Below are 11,220 nucleotides of genomic sequence, written 5' to 3' on the forward strand. Positions count from 1 at the left end.
CGCAGCTCGTCGGCGACGATGCTGCAACGTAGCAACCATTGAGCTGCTCGCCGGCGATGGCGCTGCAATGCGGCAATCCATGGCGCTACTCGCCGAAGACAGTGCTGCAACGCAGCAACCATGAAGCTGCTCGTCGGCAACAGCGCTACTAGCCGAAGACGGTGCTGCAATGCACCAACCATGGAGCATTGGAGCTGCTCGTCGGCGACAACGCAGCAAGCCATGGAGCTGCTCGCCGGCGACGGTGGCGCTGCGCGCCGGTGACGATGCTTCAACGGAGCAACCATGGCGCTCGTCGCTGGCGACGGTGCTGCAACACAGCATCCATGGCGCTGCTCGCCGGACTGTCTTTCAATGGCACATCATGCCTGGTGCTGCTTGCCAGCGACAAACGACCCTACGGATGGAAGCGATGATAGGAATCGAGCGGTTCCAACCCATCCTTATGGAGGAAATCGGACGGCTGGCTAGGCGGCTTAAAATTTGATAAAATCAGCCGCCTGATTCGTAGCAGCGGCCTTACAATTATCTTGTAGAAAATAGCACGTGCAAAATGGGCCACGGCATCTGCGGCCCGTTTAAGCTCCGCACGACGCTTGGTTCAATAAGAATTGTTATCCATGTCTGACAGTCAAACGTGAATGGCGTAGCGATTCTAGCTGCTCGTTTGTTAATTGTTGGTCGTGTGTTCAATTTAGTGGTCGGTCTATATCATAAAGTAAAACAATGTGAGGAAGTTTGGTGCAAAAAAATTCATCGCAGTGTGGCTTTTTTGGCAAAAACAAATACAAATGCATCGTGCACTAACTGACAGGTGGGGCCGTACATACAGATTCGTCTGTGCATATATGTTGTCATCGTATCTGCACGCTTGAGTCAAGTTAGATGACCACAAATCTGTATTTTTAAAATTTTGGTACCAAAATGAACATTCAACACAAGTTCTATAACTACTAGTGACATTACTCTAATCGAATCAATAGATGGCCAACTAGGTTGGACTCTAGAACACGGCGCCGGCCTCAACCTGCAAGCTCATATGATTAGCACTCTACATACAATCAAAGGTAACATGGAGAATTGCTGAAGGCCGTAGACCCAATCACGTTGACCAAAGATAACACAGAGAATGAACATGAAATCACTAATTAAGAAATACTCATTTCAAAGCTCGCTCCCACCTATCTAGGTCTCGACAAATGGCGCACTGCATGTGCGCCACTTGTCACAGAAGCAAAACGATGCCTCTCACGGAAGGAAAAAAAAAGAGGAGAAACATATTTTTTTTCCGTTTTCGAGAGGCACAACCATGCTTCTCGCAGAAGCAAAACCATGCCTCTCGCGAAAGCAAAATCGTGCCTCCCACGGAAGGAAAATAAAAGAGAAAACACATTTTTTTCATTTCTGAGAGGCATGGTCATGCCTCTCGCGGAGGCAAAACTGTGCCTCTCACGGAAAAAAGAAGAGAAAAAACATTTTTTTTTCATTTTCAAGAGACATGGAATTTTTCCACGTAATATTTTTTCTAAAAAGCTAAAAAAAGACCGGTGAAAAACTGAAAAGCCAAAAAAAATAGGAAAAACCATCTAAAAAACCGAAAACGCATGCCAAAAATAAAAAAAAAAACAAAATTCAGAGAGAGCGCATAGAGCGTGACATGTGACGGCAGCCAGAGGCGGAATCAGGATTTCTCGAAGCCTAGGGCTAAAGCTAAGCGGCTATAAATAACGTCAATACCACAACCTACAAAAAATCGCCGAAAATAACACATACAATTGAATGTTAGAAGTACACCATAAATTCTGATAAAGAGTAAAACATTAATTCCTTATTGCCACAAGAGCAATTTCAATAAACATGCCATCGATCTAACAAAGGCATCATTGCAAACCGTGATGCCAAATAAATGAAGGCTTGCTTCATTTGAGACAGATCATTTCTTCATCGGCAATAGTAGAAGGACCTGGAGTTGTAAACATAAAATTGAGTATTTAAAATCAAGAAATAGAGATAAGATCATTTGCCATTTTGGAAAACAAGACCATATGAACTGTCCAGGTCCTCTTCATCTTGATTTTCTATTTCTTTTGCTAACAAATAACAACGAAACAAATTGACTAAAGCAATGCAATTACGAAGTCGTTGGTTTTGGCTGACAAAAAGAACTATGGGAAAATGTTAGTACTACCTTTCAGCCGGTTGTGGAGATCTGGAGATGTACTGATGGAACACAGAGCAGAACAAGAGCGTGAAGCGGGCTACTCCAACAATGCGAGAGATCCGTGGTTCGGAGCACCAGCCGCCTCCGCGCGCGTCTAGTGGATCGAGTAGTCGATGAGACGGGGAGAGTTGGCGGCGCAACATGAGAAATTTTTTGGGGGTAGATCTGGAGAGACAGGCGTTAGAGAATGGGAGCGATCGTGCATCATGCTTCGTGGCGATTTTTTTAGAGCCTGGTGGCGATTTATGGAGCGATCCGGTCGTGGCGCTACCAATTTCTCCAGCGATCGACCAGACTGGGCTTGTGGCGCTGAAGAGCTCGGTGGGCTGAGGCCTGGGGCTGGGCCTCTCTAAACGATCACTTGGGGTGAGCTGAGAGCGCACCACAGCTGCCGCCAGGGGCATGGCTTGGGGCTGGGCCTCTCCAAGTCTTCGAAAATGGAAATTTACTGCTGCATATATAACCTATTAGATGAGCATGCCTGGGGCTATAGCCCCAGTTGCCTCAGGCCCAATTCCGCCCCTGGCGGCAGCTGTGGTGCGCTCTCAGCTCACCCCAAGTGATCGTTTAGAGGCAGCACTCTTCAATTAGTTGCTCTCCGATTAAGAGGCGAAGAGAGGAGCGGACCAGAAAACTTGGAATATTCCTAGAACTCGGAAGAGGAGAGCGGACCAGTCTATGTTGTCGAAAATACTCCCCACCATGAGTTGTACACAAGGGGTTTCGCCTGCCGGGCGTGACCTTTCCATGTAATGGTGCTTCTGCCGCTTGTGGCGTGACGAATACTCTGGTTTGGCAGCACAGTTTTTTAAAAACGAAAGTATTCAGAAATCACAGTATTCTTATTTATAGGCCACAAATACTCTGGTTTACTGTAGTTTTTCTCAGTTTTGTAAGTCCACCGAAGTGTTTGGCTAGCGTTGTTTTGCTGCAGTTTTTTTTTACATATAACTACATGGCCAAATAATATGCGCTAATTCTTTTTTTTTTTGCGGGGAATATGTGCTAATTCAGCAACACCTAAAAAGCAACAAGGCCGGATTACTAGTGTATGACCGGATTAATCACCCGCAGCTAAGGCCATGCACGAGGTCAGCCTCCTATAGCCCTGTGTAGAGTGTGTTCCAACGACCAATCTATTTAACGTGCTAGCTTGGTTGGACTCGAATGTAATCGCCAACCAGCTAATTCCTTTAAAATATAGGAGTAACAGATAAAGGAGTCGTCGGAAGCGGCGATCGGATTTTCTGATCTGCACGTAGACTGCGACGTCAACAGGCTAAGCTCTCCCCAATGGTTTCTCCTGGTTCAGTTTTTTAAAAAGTGGTCGGGAACTCTTTTTCTAAATACTGCAGAAACCTACAGTATGAGAGATACCACAGTATCTTAAACTACAGTAATTTTTTAAGCAAAACACTTCAAAGTTTTAATATATCAAGGTATCTTAGTTGACCGAGACTTGGTTAAGTCTCGGTCGATACTGTATCTGTGAGATTTTACATTAAGATTCATAATTTTTTTAGCGTTTCTTTCTCTCTTGCATGTTATGCCACTTGACCGAGACTTGTTAAATCTCAGTCGACTCGGACCTAAACACACACTTTTTTCTTCAGAAACCACATTATTCACTCCCGTAAAAAAAGGAAAATGTTTGCCTTCAACCGATCGATTTTAGACGAGTGTCCGCCGTCTCCTTGTCCATCGGATTGGTTCTTCATCCAACGTTCGTGAGTCAACCTCCACCTACTTCATATTCTTGCAACTCCACCCTTGTTTCAGAAGGCAAGACTGCAACTAGGCCTTAGTTGCAAAACGGACGGGGAGTTAAATCCTGCAGCTGCTAGGATTGGGGAAAGCGAAGGCGGCTTGATCCTGCAACAGCGTCATCGCAGGCCTACCGGGACAAGCGGGCGCAGACCCCCTGCGGTGGTGACGACGACCAAGTCTCCGTTGGCGGTGGCCTCCCGGACTAACTAGTTACAGATCCAGAAACAACCATTGCCATGGCCGACCTCCACCACTAGATTCCTCCGTCGGTGTCGACTTCCATAGGGCCACCGCCAGGAACTCGCAGCCTCCGCGTGAATCCCCTCGGTCCGACGTCTGGGAGAGCCGCGACCCTGCGTTGACCTCTGCCTGAACCGCCTCGGCCTCTTGCGTGCAATGGAATTAGCATGTGCCTGCCAGGCCGTGCGGCCACTGACCGATGAGTTTCTGCAACAACAACGGAGTTGCAAATGGCGACGACGGTGGTGTTGCAACATCATGTTTCATTGCAAAGTCTTTTGCAACATCATCCGTGTTGCAAAAGGATTCCTGAAATATTATCTATGTTGGAAAAAAAAGTGAATACATTTTCTTTCTGCAACCCAACCATTGTTGCAAAAATAAAAATCCCGTGACACAATCTATGTTTCAAAAAAAGAATCCCGTGACACAATCTATGTTGCAAAAAAAAAATCCGCAACACAACCTCTTTGCGAATGTTTCCGCAACAAGACGTTTGTTGCAAAGTAGAGCAAGACATTCAACCGTAAGATTGTGTCAGATCTAATGGCTCGCTGGGCGGCGGATCTTTTAAAAAGACTAGATGATTCCCCGTGCGTTGCTGCGGAAACTATTGCCTAAATAGATATTTTAGTCCACAAAAACAACTCTATTCAAAGGACCATCATAATAATGAATAAATGATTCTCTGTTGACAGCCATACTTCAGAATGATATGGATGTGGTGGTACATATGCACTTAGCCAAGATCGGTCCTCCTACCTTATATCAAATTAGAGGATTATATGGTCATTTACCTGCAGAACAAACTTTCGAGCTTCAACTTAAACATCACACCTAGCTATAACTCAAGTCTTGATTGTGCAAAATCTCCATCAGAACTTACATGTACATTTACTTTGATCCATCCAACAATAGGGGGTAAACAAATGTTATTGGAAATGCCAACAGCAGATATTTTGCTCTTGACTTCTTCAGCAATGCACGATAGTAATATATGTGCAAATGTGAACCCAAAAGGTAATGAAAGAATAGAATTTGCATCAACTGGTATTATTGTCTTCATGAATGGTCTGGTAACATGGTTAATAAAATTTTATATTCTGCACAAACACAATGCATCAGGGAAAAATAAAAATTCGATAGCATGTTTGCAGTCCTTAATTGATCTGGGATCTGTGGTGTACCTAAACAGTCGTTACACCGGTATCTTTTTTGCCGTAGCTGACTGCATTGTAGATGTCGTGAAACCCCATTGCCATAATAGTGCTCCTTCTCCTGACCAAGCCGATGCTTCAACCGGGCTGTTACTACTGCTTGACACATCATGCAGTGCGCATTCGTTGGATGGCGACAGTCTTGCATGGGCATCATAATCAAAATACAAATTAACCAAATCAATTACAAATAGACAGAAAAATAGTTTGCAGAAGAATCATAACCCACATACGTCTTTTATTTGTCATCTTGTGAATCACACAACCTATATTTTGTGAAATTTAAGTGAGATTACGACACCAGGGAACTCTTGAGTGTGACTAAGCAAATAAAATGAGCAAACGTAGCACATGAATGTCAGGAAACATGAATCTTTGTCTCAAGAGGCCATAATTATCATATTTTCAGTTCTCGGAAAATAAATACATAATTTTTGGAACATTATTGTCAGTTTCAGAGATCTGCCCTCAACCATGCGAATGATGATACTCAAGAATAATCAATTGTATGCATCCCTTGTATATCCTCTTTACTTAAATCTACATGGAACACTTGCATAGAGGAATTATTTTGGAATTCCAATGAAGAAAGGAAGCGAGCCATGATGATTACCGGTAAAACATGTATATGACTTGCCTTAGAAATATGAACTTCTATTTACCTTCACACCGTTGCATGTGTGGGATGTAATCTTGAGGAAGAAAATGAAAATTAGGAAATGGTTCAGAATTAGACAACACTAAAGTATCATGCCACTTCAAAATTGGTTGGTTGACCAGGTAGCACGTGATGTTTTATAATCTTTCCACCAGAAGCATGAAGAAACAGACATCATTGCAAAATTTCAGCAACTATTTTTTTCTTGCCAGGGGTGACTTCAGTGCCCCTTTTTTCTGTGTATACACCAAGATCTCTAGCAAAAATAGATTGAAATGCATAGGTGTTACTTGCAGATGACGGCATATGAGGGCACATCAAAGTTAGAAAAATGAATGAAACAATCAATATATGCACAATGTTATCAGATTAGTCAAATCTAGTAGCTGCATAACATTTTAGCACATCAAAAGAGAATGCATAGTGCTGGAAAACACCAAAGTTATTCTGTGAAAATCAATAGCTACATCACCATAAATATACTACAAAGAGGAGCCCGGAGTCAATGGTGGCGATGGTACCCACCTAGAAGTCCGTAACCCACCGCACCGGTAGCAGCGTCTATCTCTCCGGCGGCAACCATGAGACCATGGCCAAGGAAGGAGCAGGAGGCGGCCCCGACTGGAACGGCCTGCTCAAGTGGAGCCTCGCCCACGACGTCGTCTACACGAACCCGCCGCGCGCACTCAGGTCCGTCCGCCCAGATCCCAACACCGGCGGCGGTTGCCATGGTTAATGGGCATGAGAGCACCAAAACGGGATGTTCCTACATGAATCACGGACTGGGGATTAGAAGCATTGTATTGGAGAGAGAGGAGGGATCCATGAACCCGTCTCTGAAAAAGGAGCTCCAATCTATCCCCATCGACGCCTCCCAACATTCGCCAATCGTCTGCTGCGCTCACCCGGGTCGTTCTTGTTCTTGCTATGGGAGAGAGAGATCAGGAAGACAGGGGATAAAAAGGGCCGAGAAGGGGAAGATACCGGGAAGAGGAGAAGATCGTGCTGAATAAAAAGAAGTAAGCTGAATTAAAAAGATCTGCGTTTTTTCCCCTAAAGGGAGATGGCTGTTCGGATGGAATGAAGTTGAAAAGACAACATCCGCAGGGCTTCGGAGCCAATCCAATAATATACTTACCAAGGTTACTTGAAGGGGAAGAGTGCTTTCACATGTGGGGCATTCACGTGGCCTCATTAAATAATGAGCAAAGGCAATCAATCGATCAACTGTTCTTTTTTTCTCAGCGAAGGAAGGTTGTGCTTAGCTCCGTCAAAAAAAAGCTCTGTTAACTGAAAAAAAAATTGACGTGATCTTTATTTTATGGTTAATGAGGTGTGATGTGATTGGATGTGATTGGATGATGACGTGGCTATACTGCATGTTGAGATAAATTAAGTAGGGGGAGTGAACTTTTTAAGTATATAGGATGTGTCGGCCGACGAGTAGCAGCCCCTCAAAAAGGACTCCAAAAATACTTTACTACCAAACGAACCCCTCAACGTGCAGCAAATTTACCTTGGCCTGCAATCGAGTGAACCAAACAAACAAGTGGCTAGGGTTGCAGGCCATCGCCGTAGCCGTCGCCTCCTACGGTCCCACCTCCCACCGTCGCTGCCTCCCATCCCCGTCGCCACTCCACACCGCCGCCCCTCAGCCAACCCCGACCACGTCCTCTGCGCCTACTGTCTAGACAAGCGCCTAGGGTTTCACGCCGCAGCCGTCGCCGTCGCCACGCACCTCCCGCCGCTGCCGCCTCCACCCCCCCTGACCACGTCCTCTGCCGCCTACCGTCGCCTCCGGAAACGTCTCCTTCGCCAGCAGATCAACGCCGCACAGCTCGATCTCGCCCACCCTTGTCGCGGCCGTATCATTCGATCGAGATGCTGCACGAGAAGCCCGTCCAGATTGGCCAACTGGCCGATGATGCAGATGGGGCAAACAAGGCGTGGACAGGGGAGAAGAGGCGCCACAAGCAGGTACCCCCGTCATATTCCGATGCTCCTTCCACTGCCCAAGACCATGGAGACCTAATTTCTCATGCCACAGACATGGAGGACACCATCCAAGTGGGCCAAGATCCGATTTCTCATGCGACAGACATGGAGCTGCTGCTCAGAGCAGATTCAGCACAAGAAACAAAGCAGGATTGCTTCGGGCCGGACGTCCTTATCAGCAAGGAAGACGAACCCGTTATGCCCAACTTTTGCTTCCCAACATTCCTCTTCCAAGGGAGGAAGACCTGCCATTTGATATGACATGGGAGGAAGAAGGCAAGATAAAAGCGCGCCTTGCACGCCTTCGCATCACTTATTACAAGGTACCTACATGCTGTATCAATCAGTCACCTCTCACTTCAATCCACGTATGTCTTAAGTTTGTACTTGTGTGCCATAGTAGAAAATTCAGCCCTCTGGTTTGCTATGTGTGGATGATTTTTTTCATGTTTTTATCACTTATGTGTAGGCCCTGAAGCCGGAGTGCGCACGTGAACGTGAGCTCAAGGAACCAGAAGAATACACTGATGCTGAACTTCGAAAGGAGTTGTACTTTAAGCGGTTAGAGGAGGATGGAAGTTTTGAGTGGTACCTCCATCCTGATGACACCTATAAAGCTGAATTGAATGACTACCAACGGATTGCCCCTCGTAATTTTGTAAGTGTACTGTCTATATCTACATCTAGTCATCCATCAGTTGACTACTTTGGTTATTATCATAATCATGGGTGTTCAGAAACCATTTCAACACACACCGCAAAATTCGGCAATCAATGAGGTAGTTCATTTTGCTTCATTGACTCCAACCACAGCTGCAATGTTAGTATAAAAATTTGAGCCATGGGTTTGTGGTACGGGTTGAAACTGTTCCCGAACAGCTTATTCTTAACAGATGATGATTATGGCATCACCATATTCTTTGCTGTGGTTTATGAACATTGAGTTTGGCATCACTTCAATGTAGCCATTGTGGGACTTTTGTTCCTTTTCAGACGTTTCATCTAATTCCGTTCTTCTTTTTTGTAGCTGCCTCATAGCGGTCGGAACCTGTACCGCTATCACGATGAGTACCGCTCATGTTATCATACATATAAAATTGATGCTGTTTATGTCAAGTATTATGCAGAAATTTCAAAGAAAATCAAGGTATGCATTATGTGATCAAGCTGTTGGAATTAAAAATACTGTGAGTGGCTGGATCGCTTTTAAAGTGATAGACTTCTATCTTGCAACAGTGGATTACAGAGTATTTGCATCTGGATCGCAGGACCAAGGATGTAAGTATGCCCCCCAGGAAATCACGAAATTAGTCCATATACATACTCATGATGATTAACATCTTTTCACTTCAGTGGATAGAATTGGATACTAGAGCATGGAGGCAAGCATTGAGGATTGCAACTGACTTTGCCCATATGACTGTTCGTTTAGCTGCTTTTGCTTATAATGTAAGATATCTTGTCTTTTGCTAATTGAGGTGTTGATCGCTGGTGTTACTCACAATCTGGTCAATCTGATTCAGGAGTACATTCTTGAGATGGATAAGAATGCGTCCCTCAAGGACATAGATCTTCTCTATTTTGAGATCTGGAGGCGTGTCGCTAAGAAAAATGTTGGCATCCTACCTACTACATAAAGCATTTGTGTAATAGAGCACTACTGACATGCTTTGTGATTCTGCGTATTTCTTACGGTTTCACAAATATTTCAGTTAAGTTACATGGATGCTGTGACGGAAGTATATGAAATGGACAAGTTCGATGTACACAAAAGGAGACTAGATGGTGAACTGAAAGGGGTTCCTCCCATCGCAACAATAAAAGAATACGTAAGTTGGTGTATTAATTTGGGGCTGTTGTGCAGATTTGTATGGCCCCTAACTGTGACATTTTGTTGTCAAAAATAAATATGCAATATATTGCCAATATCTAATTTCATCTGTTTATCTTTCTAGATGTAGTATGTTGTCCGACAAGGTGGCATTGACGCGAAGGTAAGTAGGGTACTGTAGGTTTGACATGGTGATACATATTTAACTGCAATATGTCGCTGATATTGATATGGCCTTTGTGTAGACCGAAGAGGATAAAGCTCGGGATGTGTTTAGGAAGTTATCTGTCAGTATGGTATTGTCTTGATGAATCCTCTATGATTATTTGTTTTGTTTTGAGAAAAAACCCTCTGAATTTATATGTGGTCATGATTGTTGTTTGTATATAACTGGTTCTCTTGTTCAGCATAAAGCAATGAACATGGCTCAGTACGCTCAGAAAAAGTTGGATTTAGCAGATGAGCTGAAGTTGGACAAAGAGGTATGCTAATAACTGTATTCATTGTCAAAGTAATGTTGCGTCCTGAGATTAAGGGAAAAAGAAACAGAAATTTATGTGCACGCACTTTTGCAGGGTGGAGTTGTTCCATTGGAAAGACCCTTTGAGTTCTGAGTAATGGAAAGACTAGATTTGTCACTTTTGGCCTGAAATGAGTGTATTATCCATGATCTCATCTGACCGCAAGACAGAACTACTATGATGATTGTATTACATAAGCAGCCCATCAGTCTGAAATTGTGGATGATGCTTGGCTTTAGTTTACATTTGTGGTTTCTGAAAACAAGGGAGTGCTTTGTGGTCAACGAGGTCACCTAATTCGTAATTCTAATACTTGCAATTTCAACCGTGGTAGAGGACAGTTGTATGAAAAAGGTGGACATAAAGTCATTCTCCCTCCGTTCCTAAATATAAGTCTTTGGAGAGATTCCACTATGGACCACATACGGAGCAAAATGAGTGAATCTACAGTCTAAAATGCATCTATATACATCCGTATGTGGTTCATAGTGGAATCTCTACAAAGACTTATATTTAGGAACGGAGGGAGTAGAACCAATGTGGGCTACGTTGTCAATATGTCAGAAGTGGAAGAGGCGGCATCAGACTTGGTTCAGATTTCAGACAATGAATTAGAGGAGCTAAAGAAGCTGAAACGGAGGTTGAAGGATTGAAGAAAATAGACGAAAAGAAAGGAACTACCAGTGACAACTTTGCAAATCATGCTCGCTCAGATCCAGGTACATCAAATCAAGCTCTTGCATCCATACGAAATTCCCGTTCAAAAGGAC

General features: G+C 44.2%; 1 pseudogene; it reads left to right on the forward strand.

Moving 5' to 3' along the window:
- The first annotated feature begins 7,984 nt into the window (after positions 1-7,984).
- On the forward strand, positions 7,985-10,543 carry LOC119273173 (annotated as a pseudogene).
- The last annotated feature ends 677 nt before the right edge of the window (positions 10,544-11,220 follow it).

This window comes from Triticum dicoccoides, chromosome 3A (assembly GCF_002162155.2).
Source record: "Triticum dicoccoides isolate Atlit2015 ecotype Zavitan chromosome 3A, WEW_v2.0, whole genome shotgun sequence".
Classification (NCBI taxonomy): Eukaryota; Viridiplantae; Streptophyta; class Magnoliopsida; order Poales; family Poaceae; genus Triticum; species Triticum dicoccoides.